This window comes from Salmo salar, chromosome ssa09 (genome assembly GCF_905237065.1).
Source record: "Salmo salar chromosome ssa09, Ssal_v3.1, whole genome shotgun sequence".
Taxonomy (NCBI): Eukaryota; Metazoa; Chordata; class Actinopteri; order Salmoniformes; family Salmonidae; genus Salmo; species Salmo salar.
Window position 1 is genome coordinate 18,512,926 of NC_059450.1, and position 17,249 is coordinate 18,530,174.

Genomic DNA, 17,249 nt, shown 5'->3' on the forward strand with positions numbered 1-17,249 from the left:
CGATCCTCCACAAAATATGTTCCATTGAGAATCCCACCTTTATGGCAATCATTTGCTTTGAAATCAGTTATTTGAATAATGGTTAGGGACATTAATAAAATCACGCTTGATTAGAGCCACATGAACAAAGGGAAAAGAATGTCCAGACATGTTGTTGATCAAGCCAGACACCATTGAGTGGGATCCAAGCAAAACCATAATACTGTCTGGAATGGTATTCTGAATGTACTTTTAATCATTTTATTATCCTTCGCTCGCTGAATGCAGGAAAAAGTCAGAGCACAAATTGCATTTGGCTATCTAATTCCTGGTGATCCAAAGCGCCTCAGAGGGAGAGTTGATATTAGCTTCCTTAAATCCAAAGGCTGATGACACAGCCTTGTAATTACCATCTGGCCATGGTAGGGAGGCGATAATAGATGGGAGAGCAGAGGGAGTGGTGACTCTGAAGGGCCCAACTTCATGGTCAATAACATGCTGAGGCCCCTATGATTGACCGGTGCCAGCATGCTGCCAGACTCCAGACTCCTCTCACAGTCATACTGTAGTCCTCTCAGTCAACGCTGTGCTGGCCTTGATTCCTTCACTGAAATTCAACTCTCAACAACAACATCAACGCACTTTGAATGTCTCCATCTTTTATTCTTGTGAGGTGAACACTGAATGCTAGAGATTCAATTTAGCAGTTGAAACAAAAGCAAAGTGAAATCCCAGCCACTGTTTTGGTAAAAAGCAGAGGGATGGGGCTGGAGAAATGTAATCCCTCACAAATTCATAGACAGAGGTATGGATGCAAGGACTGACCATTCAGGATATCAAAATTATAGTTCTAACCATGTTTTGAGGCTATACAGTGTTTTCTTAAACATTACATTGGAGTAAAACAAGTTTATATTTTGGGTTCTGATGGAGTACGACAGTTCAACTAACTCATGAGGCTAGTTATACTCTTCAAGAATCAATGGGTACATATCATTCATTTATGAGTCCAAAAATTGACGTAGCAACTGCTGATTGCCCCTTTAAAGTTTGAAAAACATTTCAGCAAAGAGAGGCTGTGCAGTTGAAAAGGACATTCTCTCTATTGTGCGCTGCCAATGGTAGCACTGACCTCCGCTGAGCCTCCTTAGAGAGAGGCACATTAGCGGCCCTATGACAGGAGGCCAGCTGCTTCCTTCCTGTGTGTGAAAACTTCCCCTGAAACCAAGCTGTCGTGTCCTTGTACCAAATCAAAGGGCATTAGTGCAATAAGAAGAAGATGAGGAAAGCAAGACACTCGAGCAGACACCTCTCTGCTGCATACTGAGAGATCAATCTAGTGAGCCCCAGTCAGTTATCTTCCACCCCCCAACCAGAGAGGTAGCGTTCAGCTGATTATGGGTGCATTCATAAATTCCCTCTGGCTATCTACTCCGATTTCAGAGCACTCTGTTTGTGTGCCAGAACCCAGAATTACTGATGAATTTACAAATGCTCAACAACCGTTGAATATGGCCGGTGTCAGTAAACGCAGGCAAAAAAAGCGTAATTAAATTGTTGACAGCAGCACAGTTACAGTCACCAACGCTCTGGATAACATGAAAACAGCCTAACCATCTCTCAGTAGCTAGCAAGCGTTAGCCAGTTAGCTGGGGTGCTTCACTGCTGTCACGACTTCTGCCAAAGTTGGTCCCTCTCCTTGTTCGGGAGGCGTTCGGCAGTCGAAGTCACCGACCTTCTAGCCATTGCTGATCCTCTTTTCATTTTCCATTGGTTTTGTCTTGTCTTCCATCACACCTGGTTCCAATCCCATCAATTACATGTTGTGTATTTAACCCTCTGTTCCCCCTCATGTCCTTGTCGGTGATTGTTTATTGTAAGTGCTTGTGCACGTCTGTCCTGGTGTGCATCGGGTTATGTACCCATTATTTGATTGTTCTGTTTTCCGGTGAGTTTTTTTGTTATTAAACTACGCCGTTTGGAAACACAGTTTTGTTCTCCTGCGTCTGACTTCTCTGCCGCCAGTACGCACCCCTTACAACTGCCGATGTGAGGTCAGAATGCTCGATTAACCCTACTCCTCAGCCAGATCGTCCAGTCTCTCCGAAAGAGAGAAACTCTCTGAATTTAAGAACTGATAATCTGACAATGGTCTGAATTTACGAACGCCCAGAGCGCACTCTGAGCTCACTCTGGCACTCCAGAGTGAATTTACGAACACACACTAAGTAACAGTGGAAAAACAGGGCGACACAGGGATCTGTGCACATAAAGTGTATGGACTGGTGTTCTGTCCTGTCCACACTGATGTATAAAATAGTGTATAATCTGATGTTGTTGACTGACACATTGATAACATGTGTTAAATAATGGTGCAACATTAGCATCCCGGGGAGGTAATACTGTACTATATCTGAATATAAAAGCTTGGCCAATTAATATGGAGGGCCCTTCGTTATTGTTTTTTTGTTTTTTTGTTTTGTTGGGAAGTCGTCGAGGGAGAAGCAGATTAATGATAGTGAAGGAGATGCATCCTGTTTTCCTCAGTGTGTTCTGGGTAATCCCAGACCCAGGCAGGCATCCTCAGGTGTGCTCCAATTAGGACGGACAAGATGAAACAAGATAAAATGGTCTGTGTGCTTTTTGACAACAGTTAGGAGGCATTTACAGGTAGAATTAATGGGTCTCGCAAAATCAGGTCCCAGACTAATTCCTGTTCATGATTTATAATTATATTTTTTAATCATAGGAGTAGTGTTTGGATTCTTTGCCATCCACAAGTTGCTAAAACATTTCTCTGCTGTGCCTAAAGAGACTTGTTGATTCAGTATCCGAGAAGTGTCCTCTCCCTAGAGGCTAATTCAGTCATTATGACTGTTAACACAATGGCTTTACGTGAGCCTTAATATCTGATAAGCTATTCTAGGGGGCTGCAGCTGGGTGAGAGTGAATAGGGAAGGGGAGATAGAGTATTTATCGTGGCATCTCTGCTTTCTCCGTATTCATCTGTTCAATTAGTCAGCCTCATGGGTCCTGCTCATTCAGACTCTTCATATCTAAACAATCCCTTTCATTCTATTATCTGAATGGAATATATAGTGTATTTAATGACAAATGCAATTGCCCTGTGCATTTTTGTCACCTCTGAACATATTCAATGACACAGTCTGGAATTAATATTTCTATTCCGCACTTTTTGTCAAAACCTAGGAAAATGTATGAAAATGTATGAAAAGTATGTACATATAGAATGACATTCCACCCACATATCCTGTGCTATTTCTGTATAAGATCATACATCCTAAAATATATTTATAATATTATACTCCCCAAAAGGCACAGCTGGAAATATTAACAAGCACAGATTATCTGGAGTTGTGGGAGCCAACACAATAACTCAAGCACAGCCTACAGACTCGCTGCGAGGATTAAGTTTAGTCTGAGAGCTCGTCTATTTCTGGAGGAACCCAGCTCTGAAATAGCCGCCAACAGCTGCATGCAATCCACTGGAATACCAGATAAGGGGACACATGGAGAGCACCATTTTTATCAAGCACTGTGCAACTTTCCCCTTAGTCATATATCTACAAGGTGGAATAACCTAAACTAGCTATATCTGCTGAGATAAAAACTCTTGTTAATGAGTAGTTTGTATGCTATTTAATACGCTGCTGTGCTGACATGGTCTGAGATGTGGTGATTATTATATTACCGTGCTGCGGTTGTGAGAAAGTGATCTGACCTAATTCAGCATCCTGGGATCAGGTTATTATGTTTGCTTAGTTAACAGAATCTGCTGAATCACATTAACCTGATTAAGGTCTTATCACCATTGGAGGAGACAGAGGCTGCATCATAAACACACTGGCTCATTGCTATGGAGAGCGTGCGTTAGCAGTAATTAAAGTAGGATGGTGGAGAGAAGCGGAGACACTGGCTGTCCTGTAGCTAAGGCAATACATCAGATGTCCCTAAGGACACACCACTCAGTCTGAGCTTTGGAAAAGAAGATCCAGATCCTCTGGAGTTGAGTTCAGTGGCGTGTAGGCACATTCATGGAAGCCAAGGGAAGTCAGGCTTCCGCAAATATTTGACCAATACATGTTTTTAAACAATAAAATCCTTTCTCATTCGTTTCTCTCTCCGTGTTTTCTTAATTTTCTGTAAATTCGCAAGTGGCTGAATCTCAACGGAGAAATCATCCGAGCGAGGGAAACAGCGCCCATTTGTCTCAGTATGTGTAGCTCATGTATCTGATGTTGTCTGGACCAAAATAGTATGACATGTTGCCGCCGTAACATTTGATTGATTGATGCCAGCAAGCATTTGGCCTCCCTTGATAAATGTTTTTATATAATTAGCCAATCAGTGTTGAGCTGAGCTCAACTGTGGGTTGTCCCGGTGCAGCAAAACACTCTCCAAAGGATGCCAGTTTGGATTTGGCTTCAGGCCAATCAAATCACTTCCTTAGCAAAACATCCTTTTCAGAAAGAGGTGTCTGTTTCTTGGTCTGCTTGTGTTGATCTCCTGCAGTGGCTAGCTAAATTGATAAATTGGCCCTTTCCTAAGCCATGGATGGAGATGGGGATTTGGACTTGTGGTTTTGACTTAGTTCTCTGTACAGGCCAATAATTATGATGGCAATTCTATTCTAACCATAAATGAATATGTTGTGCCACTGGCCTGAGACGATTGAAGTTCAATATGTAACCTAGATATAGCCTAGTAGACTCACATTAACTTGCTAGCTAACTCAGCTGGTTCTGTGGTTCATTGTTGCCCATGCAAGGAAGTTAGGCTAGCAAGCATTTTAGCTAGGTAGTCTATGACAACAACAAAAAACGAAAAGTGTATTATATGACAGAGCCATAGACCGTTTTGCCAACATGAAAGAGATGAGAATGGCATTCGCTTTCAACTAGTCTACAAGTAGGGTGAGTAAAACAAAAGTTTTATGCACACACACACGCATACAGAAATTAGTACCATGGACAGCCACATGATATTTAGCAACATTGATTGGACTAAATTGTTTTTGGTATCTTTAATTTAATTTTTTCAGTGTATTAAACTAAGCATATATAGCCTTGTTGATTTGAAGAAGTTTAAACGTTTAAGTTGAAATGGTGCTGGAAGAGCGGAGGCAGTGCTCCTGTGACTTGCGGTAACTCTGTGGTTCTAAATCAGTTGTTGTAGTTTAGTAAACTGTGGAAAACATTAACTTGCTTGACCATGCTGCAGGTGAAATAACTGTTTGTTACATGCAATATTTGCTTTGTGGATTTCACCGGACAGATGTTGCTCTTCGGTTTTGTCATGAAACAAACGCATGTGTAGTTGAATTTATTCTGCCACTGTATGAGTGTTGTCTTTTTGTTGTCATGACCTTATTGTATATCACAGTGGAGTATGAACGAATGGAGCAAACAACTAAAATATACAGTTTACAGTTTAGTCATTTAGCAGACGCTCTTATCCAGAGCGACTTACAGTAGTGAATACATACATTTCATTTTCATTTCATGCATTTTTTTTTTGATACTTTTTTGTACAACATAGGTTGTAATATGGATTTTTTAGTGGCTTGGCTTTGGCTTCCTCAGTGATTTTACCCACCCACCGCAACTTGGGATCGGTTATTGAGGGTTGACAGGGGGGAAATGTATCCTTGAAATCAAGAGGGTTGAATGTAGAACGACTATCTCATGGCATTATTAAAACATTTATTGAGTTTTTTGCTAAGACTAGATTATTACATACCTGCACTACAATGATATAATATATAACCAGCTCTTACTGTCAGAAAATTACATCAGTCACTGCATGAGTAAGTTTCAGTCCTATTTGTGTTACATTGCCTCTGATCAAATTTATCTGAATGGGAATCGTACATGTAATGGTGAGATAATGGAGCTGGCTCATCAGAGACGTGCTGTGGGTTTTGATGAAGAGACATGTTGACAGTAAGGAAGTGCTGCTTCTCTCACCTGCACTATCTGGGTCTGGGGTTGCTCCTGCTGTTTTTTATTTGAGCAATTAAAACCTAATTAAAATGATCAAAAGGCATGGAGGAGATGGCTGCTTTCTATAATTCAAGATAAGTTGTGTTAATGTGTTAGGTACATGTTATACTGCTGGTGGTTGGCTAAATCAGTGGGCACATTTTTGGGTCCATCCCCATCCTCTCCTCCAAATCTCCTCTTCCAGGAGCCTTGCTCCTGCGCTCCCACAGGTCAATTCTGTTGAACCTGAAACAATCAACTTAAAAGGGGTTTCTGAGGGGAACATGAATAATGTTTTTGGAACAACACCATCAAATGAATCAAATGGTGATTCTGCAACTACGGGCACTTCCATGTCCTCGGGTCAATTTGTGGGATTTTATCAAAAATAAAACAAATACAAATATTTGTATGTTAAGTTCACACTGGAATCACCCCATACTTTTTAAAACACCTCTCTATCAAGTATTTTAGATACTTTTCAGATGCATTTTATACCTCAATTTCACTATTTTGCCCTTGTCCCTGACCCAGACTTTTAAGCTTCTACTATGTTTTTCTATGAGAAAACATTAATAATTACACATTATATAATGTTATGTCCTACAGAAAGAGTCAATTAAATAAAATCTATATCAATATTTATTGTGAGTATGCCCTTTATATTGTTTTTTACACAAAATATACCTGTCCTTTGGGAGTGGTGTCATTTCCACCACTGAGGACAAATTCCTCATTAATAAAGTTTTTTCAAGAGAATGTTAATTTAGTTACCATGGACACATATTGTGACACTGAAGCACATGGCTGCAGAGGACAATTGTTCCAGATGTGATGTCCAGAAATTGAAGAAATATCGAGGTAAATATTGCTTGTTTAGAGAATATTTTAATTGTCAGTCATTTCCAAACAGGCTATAATTTCTTTAATTTGTGGATGAACTTTATATATTTTTTTATATTTTATGTATTTAGTGTAAATAATATGCTAGCTGTAATTCTAATCAAAGCATGCTAAGCAGTCTGTCAATTTTCTCCAGAAACTGTAGAAATGTAATTTCCATCACAATCTTAAGTGTGGTGGAAATGACAGAAAGTGGTGGAAATGACACAAATCCATTATCTTATTCGTTTTTTATCTTTACTTTTTTTTAACTTTATGCTTATTTAGTCAGGTTTTAAATTAATTTAAAACAAAGTAGTATTTGTCTTTATTTTTAGAAGATGCCACATAAAACAGCACAGAGGTCAGAGACATATAGAAACAAAATAAAAAATGATCCTATACGATACCAGGAACATCTGCAAAAAGACGGGGTGTGATACTGGAAGAAAAAAGAGAGTGGAGAAGTGAAATCTATCTCTGAGCTTACAAAGCGAGAACAAAGAAACAAGAGAAGGCAATGGAAATGGAACCAACGGAATAGAAGACAAACTTTAAAGAGAACAGTTGAAATGGAGACCTACCTATCAGGCAACACACCACCTCAGTCACCAGATGACCTGCAGCCAGAACATGAGGCTAACATACCTGCCCCTAACTTACCTGCCCCTGATGCACACCCTGATACCCCTTCCTCATCGTCTGCAACAGGAATGAGAAGTCGAATACCTGCTGGAAGGAAAAAGGTTGGAAGAGGTCGCTCAAAAGCATACAGAGATCTTAGTATGACAAATGTCAAACTTGATAATGCTTTACGGAAAGCTGAGAAATACAAAAAAGGTATGATCGACTGATGAACAAAATGAAGAGACAAGATTCCCCAAAGACAAAGACAAAACAGCAAATGAAGGGAACTCCGAAGAACGTGAGAAGGATTTTGTTGTTTCAAAATGCCATCATTGCAGAGTTAAAACAAAAGTATATAAAAATGTGCAGTGCCAAGGACAAACAAGTGGCTTAAAAAATGCTCAGAGGCAACATCCTGAGAAAGTATGGCCTGGTCAAAGCCGCAAACAGAGAATTTGGATTTTCAGCAAAAGCAATGAGGGCAAATGAAAACAGGCCATCAAGTCTTCAATACTCCAGGAAAAATCTGTGTAACAGAATTAGCACTGCCACAGAAGAGAAAATCACTAGATTCTATGAACGTGATGACAACAGCAGAACAACAACAGGGAAAAAGGACACACTAATGAGGAATAAGAAAAAAAAGCAAAAGCGCTTCTTGAATGGCACAATTCAGAACCTTTATCAGAAGTTTAAGAGGGAATATTCAGAAATTCAAATTTCCTACTGTGAATTCTGCAAAAGACGTCCTTTTTGGCTTGTCAAGCAAACAGTCCAGGATAGGGACACGTCTCTACAAAACCCACGCCAACTTCCAGTTCATGGTGGACAAACTACAGCATCACAAAGTGATCAGCTGCAGCAACATTGAGAAAGTTATTGAGTCTTTGTCTTGTGTCTGAACCTGAAGAAAGAGTGCATGTATAGAGAGTGCTCCCTTTGCCAAGCAAAAGAGCTTAAAACATCTACCTTTGATGCTGGTGAGCAGACATGGTGGTTTGAGTGGAAAAACAAAGCTGAAGAGAGAGAGAAGAAAAACAAAGAGGGAAACATGGAGAGGTTCCCTGTACATTTGACAGTAAAAGAAAAGGTGGACCAAGATGGAAAATTCAACTCATCTCAAAGCACCGTCCAGCACATTGAAGATCTAAGTGAAGCATTGATCGGAAAGTGGTGTGGAGTATGATCAGGACATTTACCCTGGTATCATGCAAGACATTCACGCAGAGAGTGGTGCTTTTTTTGGCCAATGAGAGACGACATCATATGGTACAGACCACAGCATATGCTTGGACTAGTCCCTGAGCCCCATCCAGTGACCAAAAGGCGCATGGAGCTGGATGCATTGGTCTGGGAGCAACTTAGCTCTCTTTCTAAGCCTTTAGATACACTTGGAAACTCACGATACAGTACATACAAAGCAGGGCATAAAATCATACATTAAATAAAACATGTGTAGCTCTCAATTAACTCTTCCCTCTATATATGTGCTAGAGTTTCTATTTGTAGCATCTGTAACACATTGTTCTCAAGTGCTAGTTCCAGTGTTTTGGAATCTTTGTCTTATATTAATGAAATGTTTAACAATGGTTGTTGTTGAAAATGTTTGCAATAAAATATTGTTTTCATACGTTTTTTTGTTTACATAGATGTCATTTCCACCACACCTTGTAATTTCCATCACAACCCATATTTTTTAGGTAAATGAGTATATTATGTATAATTTACATACATTTATTTGTTTTAGATATGGAAATCATATGGTTGTTATCATAATCTCACAAAAAGGTTGGGCGGAAACATCTTATTTTTCATGATAAATAAATGTTTTCAGCTGTCAGCAAGGCAAGTTTATGCATTCAGGCGTCGTGTTGAATTATTAATATTAGGAAAACCTTAAAAATCACTTAAAATAATATTCAATACAAGTTCATGTACAAATGTATAAGAAATCCGTTATAAATCAATTGTATGATATTTCATTTTCAACTAAAATGGATGTTTAATGACGTGATGGAAATGACATTTGTCTATGGCTGTCTGGGAAAAAATGACAAAAATATATAAATTCTTGAATAGTACGATCGCAGCCATTATCAGATACAGTTTCTAGACAAATCAAAGACAAGTACAATACTGGTAAAATGGTGTTTGAATAAGTTTAATTTCTGAAAGTTTCCACGGCCAAAGTGCCCGAAGTTGCATAATCACCCATCATATGAAGAAAAAAAAATAACAGTGATATATAAAACAGTTGGTTGCAAAACATTTCAAAAGGACAAAGAGGGCATGAAAAAAACATTATCCTCAATACTATACTATCAAGGTTGCTATGTTCAGAAACCTCTCTCCTGACACGTGGACAGGACATGGATATTATTAGTATCACAGCATGGAGCAGGTTAAGTAGAAAAATAATAGATGTCCTACAAACAGAGTTCTTGTCACTGATTACAGAGATCAAAGTGATCAAAGGCAGTGAGGGCCAGGTTTCCTGGAACGGGGAGTAGAGGGGAGTTGCTACAGTACGTAAACAATACCTCCATTTATTGGCACTGTATTAAGCAGTGTTCAAGTGGTAGGGCGGTGTTTTAGTGGTAGGGCGGTATTTTAGTGCTAGGGCGGTGTTTTTGTGGTAGGGCGGTATTTTAGTGGTAGGGCGGTATTTTAGTGGTAGGGCGGTGTTTTAGTGGTAGGGAGGTGTTTTAGTGGTAGGACGGTGTTTTAGTGGTAGGGAGGTGTTTTAGTGGTGTTTTAGTGGTAGAGCGGTATTTAAGTGGTAGGGCGGTGTTTTAGTGGTAGGGAGGTGTTTTAGTGGTGTTTTAGTGGTAGGGCGGTATTTAAGTGGTAGGGCGGTGTTTTAGTGGTAGGGAGGTGTTTTAGTGGTGTTTTAGTGGTAGGGCGGTATTTAAGTGGTAGGGAGGTGTTTTAGTGGTAGGGCGGTGTTTTAGTGGTAGGGAGGTGTTTTAGTGGTGTTTTAGTGGTAGGACGGTGTTTTAGTGGTAGGGAGGTGTTTTAGTGGTAGGGCGGTGTTTTAGTGGTAGGGAGGTGTTTTAGTGGTAGGGCGGTATTTAAGTGGTAGGGCGGTATTTAAGTGGTAGGACGGTGTTTTAGTGGTAGGGAGGTGTTTTAGTGGTGTTTTAGTGGTAGGGCGGTATTTAAGTGGTAGGACGGTGTTTTAGTGGTAGGGAGGTGTTTTAGTGGTAGGACGGTGTTTTAGTGGTAGGGAGGTGTTTTAGTGGTGTTTTAGTGGTAGGGCGGTATTTAAGTGGTAGGGCGGTGTTTTAGTGGTAGGGCGGTGTTCCCATTCCGACTTAAAAAGCAAATGTTCTGTCTATTAATAAATCAGTGCTTCTAACCGGACTATACTCTATTCTCCTCTGAAACCTTTGGGAAGAGAAGATGCATATGTATGAGTCATTATATGATACACTATAACTTTCAGAACATGCAGCATTGGTTGACCTTTAGCAACAAAGGACATAAATGGAGACTCCAAGCTCTCTATTTTCATCCATGTGAGAGAGTCTGGTAAAGTTAATTAGAGTTGTCGTGTGAAAGAATGGTAACCTGGGGAAAAAAAGAGACTGATTTAAGCACCTCTTTTGCAGCCACTTTTACCTGGCACACATGAAAAACACTGGTCATGTTTTTCTCCTTGAGTAATTATTCAGTTGAAATAGCATATGTTTTCTTCTGGCGGAGGCAGGTTATTCTGAATGGAGGTTGCAGCAGCACAATGGTCCTCAGATGGCTGTTTCCCTGGCAACGTGGGGAGGGCGTGTCGAGAGAGAGGTATAAAAACGCCGGCAGCTCCTCACTGAGGCTCACTCTGAGGTAAATACACACACTGTCAACACAAACAGGGTCCTGATTCACTCTCTCTTCCTCAGAACACAGTCTGAGGCTCACCTCCAGAATTTACTGTTAAGTATGATGAGACCTAAGGATCTGCGCCAGAGCTCTGGCACAAAGACCTTCCTGGATGCCATGCACGGTGGCAAAGTGCACCTAGCACGCTTTGTCCTGGACGCGCTGGACAACCGCATCATCAACTCCAAGACAGAGAACGGTCGCACCCCTCTGATGTTCGCCGTATGCTTGCAGGACCCCGTGGCCAGGGCCAAGTTTACCTGTCTGCTGCTGGAGAAAGAGGCTGACGTGAACTGCCAGGACGAGTACGGGCGCACGTCCTTGAGCCTTGCCTGTGAGCTGGGCCACCTGGATGTGGTCAAACTTCTGGTGCAGTTCAACGCCAACCCTGATGTGTCTGACACCTGGGGGAACAGCGCACTGATGTACGCAGCCTACACCGGCCACAGCCACGTGCTGGAGTTCCTGGTCAGGTCTTTCAAAAGAATGGGCATGAGGCTAGACCGTACCAACCACGCTGGCCACTCTGCCATCCAGGTGGCCAACTTCTTTGGGCACGACCAGTGTGCCCAGGCCCTAAACTCTGGGAGGAGGGGGGTGATGTCAGATGACCAACTAGGGGAGGTCAGGATCGGGAAAGAGGCAGGGACCGAGCGGAGGCAACCAAACAAGCTCCCCAGGCAGGTTCTGGAGAGGTTCTCTAAACCGTTCCACAGCACGGATGAAGACCAGCTACCTAAGGTGTTCCAGAGACAGCTGAGGGTCGGGGACAGCAACGAGCTGTGGGCGCGCATCAAATGCCAGAATAAGTCATTTGAGAGAAACGGCAATTGCCTAGAGAGGGGCCAGTCAGAAGAAGAACGGGATGACATATTCCCAGCCAAACAGATACAGTCACAGAACTGTAAGCTAAGGCACATAAGGGGGGTTAAAACAATGAGCCATTGCCCAGAGCCAAGCCAGAAAGATGTCAGCAGAAACGGACGAATGAAACAGGAGGTGCCAGATAGTATTTCAGTCTGGGGCAAAGCAAAGTCATTTAACCTGGACCTGCTGAGCAGCAGAAAGCAGTCCTATCATGGGGATGTGCGTGACATGAGCCTATTAGCCAGGAAATTAAAGAGAGCCTCGCTGCAGGACGAAAGATCCCTGATAGTCAAGACTGAATGTCAAGAGAGCAACTATGAGATGACAAACGATGCTGACAAAACTGTCACTGCACAAAAAGCACTTTTAAACGGCAAAAGTCAATCTCTGAACGCGCCCGAGGATTCCACCAGGGCGCCAAAAGATGAAAATAATGACATCGCTCAATCAAGCTGGAGAGGGAGTCAGAAGTGCGGCATTCTCCCTCCGAACGGACGACTCAACAAACTCCTCTTCTACAGAGAAGAGATGGAGCCGGAGAAGATTCCTGTCCGTCCACCGGGGTTCACCGGGTTGGGGACCAGATTACTTCGGCGATTCACCGCCCCTGAGTTCATGAGACTGGTAATTAACTCTTCCTCCGATTCCTCACAGGGCAGAGGGAGGATGTCCCGGTCTGAGACTTTCCCCTTTTCTCACACTCACCAAAGAGTTAACAGTCAGCCAAGCGTGGACAGCATTAGCGGGGTGAAGTGTGAATTTGAGAGCAGTTCCTGCGGTGTCTCCTTCGAGTAAAATGGAAATCAACTGTTCAATTTGGAGAATTAGTGGCAGTCGATTTAATAAAGCATTTTAGATTCATTTATTCTTAGATTGGAAATGAAAAATGATCATATAGCTAAGCTAAGCTTGTGTTTCTTGAGTTTAATGAGTACAGCCCATTGCATTGTCTGTAGATTCACTTTTATTGGACAAAATATGATATTGCACTATTAATTAAATGTGTAGCGTATATTCTATTTATCATGTATAATTATTTATAATGAATCATGCACAGGCCATGCTATATGAATTGTAATATATTTACTAAAATGTTTTCAAATGTGACAGTATTCTAATTTCTGCATTTGATACAATGTATGTGTGAGAGATAGGGGGACGAGAGAAAGAAAGAGAGAGATGGACCTGTGTGAAAGGGGACATTAAACATCAAACTGAATAGGAACAAAATAGTGGTTAGTTTATAAAGATCAAGAGTCAATGTGCATTATTTATTGATTTTTACAAAAAGATTATAATGTATAATTTAATTTTTCATGAATGTCTTACCTAGAAATACTAATACATTAAATATATTGGATCACTGGTAAGAATACAAAGACAATGTGCAAGGTGTTCTCAGCTGGTGCACACATTTTCTGTAGCAACACACACATCCTTTAGTTTAAAAAGTCGGTCGCAACACAGTGGAAGGGATGGTTGAGGCAAACACTAAAACAGCATCCAGGCATAAACACACACACTTTTAAGTTAAATTCATACCATATAAGTACAGTGGCTGTGCAATTAAGTCCTATAATATTACAAGTAAGTCCTGTATTTACATGATTTGTTCATCTGCTACATTTCAAGTTGATCATCTAAAATGTTAACTTATTTGCAATTTAACGTTACAAACTGTTCACAACACTTTTCGGAAAAGCAAAATAGAATAAATATTAAAAGGAACATGATTCCTTGAGCACAATAAAAACAAACAGCCATCCCCTCATCTACACATGTGTCATGGTGATACTGGCGGCAGGTCTCTCATGTCATCTCTTAGTAGCATGTTTTAAACATTCTGATCAGGCCAGGTCTGCCTTCATTTGGCCATGCAAATTGTTTACTGACAAGGTGAACTTCAGTCAGTGTCCCATATGGTTGTAGAGCTAAGTAACATCAAGCTTCTCTCCAAGTCATGAGCTATACATGATAAAATAGCTTTTCAGGAGGAATTAAGCATTATTTCAATGAGCTGTAAGGGTACCAACAAATTTGAGCACGTCTGTCAGTGGTACTCACTCAGATGTTTTTAATGTTTTTGAGTACTGTTAACAAAACAAATATTAGGTTATAGAGTAAATCTAACTTTATTTATCTTTGTTCTGCTGATCTAAATTAATGAGTTTTTACAAGTAATGATTATTTAATATTTTACAGTAAATCTAACATTTATTAAATAAGTTGTTCTTGCTTGATTGTATTGTTTTACATCTTTACATTGATATCTGAGTAAAAAACACTTCATTTATCTGTGTTGTGATGATATCAAATTATTATGTTTTTTTCTAGTTATGAATACTTAATAGTGCCACGTGGCTCTGTTTTTAGAGTATTGCGAGTAATTCAAAATGTTTCGACTTTATGATACTTTTACACAATGTTGTATGCATGTTCGAAGAAAGAAAAGTATATTTCTAAAATAGTATTAAGCAGTTTGCTGTGCTATGAGGTGTAATTGATCATGATGAACGGATATCAAAACCGTCAAGCAAATTGATGTTCAATAATGAGACAAGCCATTCCCACCAACAACAAAGTCATTAGCGCCACTCTTAATGACAGAGGCTAATGCAGCATCCTGTAATGCCTATAGCTTACTGGAATGAGCACTGTGCTAAAGAGTATCTGCTAAGGTGGATTCAAATGACAAATTGTCAAATACGTAAAACAAAGTTAAACATTTAGACATGGTCATTGAAAACTACTTACACTTGACAAAAATGAGTAATGAAGGTAAATAAATGAAGTAGAAGGGACACTAAATGTTTATGTTCACTCAAAAAATATTCATGTTCAAGTAACTTCAATCTTTATAGTCCACAATGCAATTTAGTGTCAAAAAGTTAATGAAACACAAAACAGTGAAGTATTTTTAACTTAAAAAGATAACTATATGGGTGGTGATGTTATTCATGTAAGTATTAAACACTGGCATTCTTTGAGCTGGGTGTCTCGAATGGTTCTAAGCAGTGGGATTCGACAGAAAGATGTAGTTAGCAGAACTAATGACTTTTTACAGTAAATAAGTTTATTATTCATTATTTATTATGATAAACTAAAAAATTCTTACAATCTTTTTTCTTGTATTTGAGGAAGGGGAAGAGTGGACCCGAAGGTCCCTAGTTCGAATCCGGCCGCGGCCAGAAATACAATTTCTAAACTACAGCCTCCAAAAGTGTTATTATATTTCACATTGGTGAATTTAAGATCACCTGAGTTAATGGAACAATTATGGTACTAAGACACTGCATCTCAGTGTTTGAGGCGTCACTACAGACACAAAGGTTTGATTCCAGGCTGTATCACAACCAGCCGTGATTGGGAGTCCCATAGGGCAACGCACAATTAGCACTGCGTCGTCCGGGTTTGGCCGGTGTAGGCCGTCATTGTAAATAAGAATTTGTTGCCTAGTTAAATAAAGTGTTGAATTTAACATTTCAATAACATAATCATAACATATAGCAAATGAGGTTGGTTAATTGTACACTGAGTTTTCAAAACATTAAGAACACCTTCCTAATGAGTTGCACCCCCTTTTGCCCTCAGAAAAGCCTCATTTCATCGGGGCATCGACTCCAATGCTTCCCACAGCTGTCAGGTTGGCTGGATGTCCATTGGGTCCTTTGGGACCATTCATAATACACACAGGAAACTGTAGAGCGTGAAAAACCCAGCAGCGTTGCAGTTCTTGACACACTCAAACCACTGTGCCTGGCACCTACTACCATACCCCGTTCAAAAACACTTAAATCTTATGTCTTGCCCATTCACCCTCTGAGACCCATGTCTCAATTGTCTCAAGGCTTAAAGTAATTATTTAACCCGTCTCCTCCCCTTGATCTACACTGATTGAAGTGGATTTAACATGTAACATCAATAAGGGATCATAGCTTTCACCTGGATTCACATGGTCAGTCTATGTCATGGAAGAGCAGTTCCTAATGTTTTGTAAACTCAGTGTATATCATATAACCAAGCAGGCTTCTTAGGCACATTATGCTGTAACCGAACAGGCTTCCTAGGCACATTATGATGAAATGATAAAGGAAATAAAGAAAATAATGTAGCCGAATACTGACAATAGGGTCACGTGATGCTTAAAACATGACACACAAATGTAGTTTACTGAAGTTCAATCAGGAAGTCTGGTCTGAATGCTCATTTAACTTCATCAAGTAAGCATAACATAATTCACTTTGTTTCCTATTATACGGGCATAGTGGGAATGAATACAAACGTATCATCATCAGCATAGTGTCTTGCTTCTTCTCTTCTTTCCTATTAGCCACGTGCAGAACTTCATTCATCTATTTACCTTATAGGTTATAAGCATCGCACAATAATGCACATTCCTCATGCTTGCTGTTCAACATATGGGCTCCAGTATCACCTTCATCTCTCTAAACCAATGGGTGTAAATCTCGGGATGTATTTATACTTCAATTTACCGATGTTCTCTCACTTGCTGTTTTTCAGCAACAGTTGTTGAATGACGATGTCTGCTTTTCGTGTTGTTTAAATTATGTCAGATGCCGAAAGCTCCCCTGGGGAAACGATACGTCCCCTTTTTTTGTTGTTGATTTTTTGTTGTTAAAGAAAAGGGGTGTAAAAATAACAGTTTTGACTTATTTTAACCCAGGATGAGTATTTTCAACACTTTGAGGAGTCAATGAGCACTAGTGTCGGAATTAAATCGGAGTGTAAAATTATGCAGTCATTGCAGTGTAAATTCAACTAAATTCAGTGGAATTTTAACACCATTTTGAGTCAAATTAACTCTGAAAATTTGACACTACCCGTAGGGTAACTTTAACACTATGTAGACCGGGACCAATGTTATCTGAAACAGTGTTGAATTGAAATCTATAGGAGTTAAATTAACACTTTTATTTTTCCTGTGTAGGCAAGTCAGTTAAGTACAAATTCTTATTTACAGTGACGGCCTACTCCGACCAAACCCCATGAACGCTGGGC

General features: G+C 40.2%; 1 long non-coding RNA gene across 1 annotated transcript; it reads left to right on the top strand.

Moving 5' to 3' along the window:
* Positions 1-6,742: 6,742 nt before the first annotated feature.
* Positions 6,743-17,249, top strand: LOC123744599 (uncharacterized). The gene is made up of 3 exons (XR_006770954.1): positions 6,743-6,842; positions 11,200-11,327; positions 17,212-17,249. It is a non-coding gene; the product is annotated as an uncharacterized lncRNA (long non-coding RNA).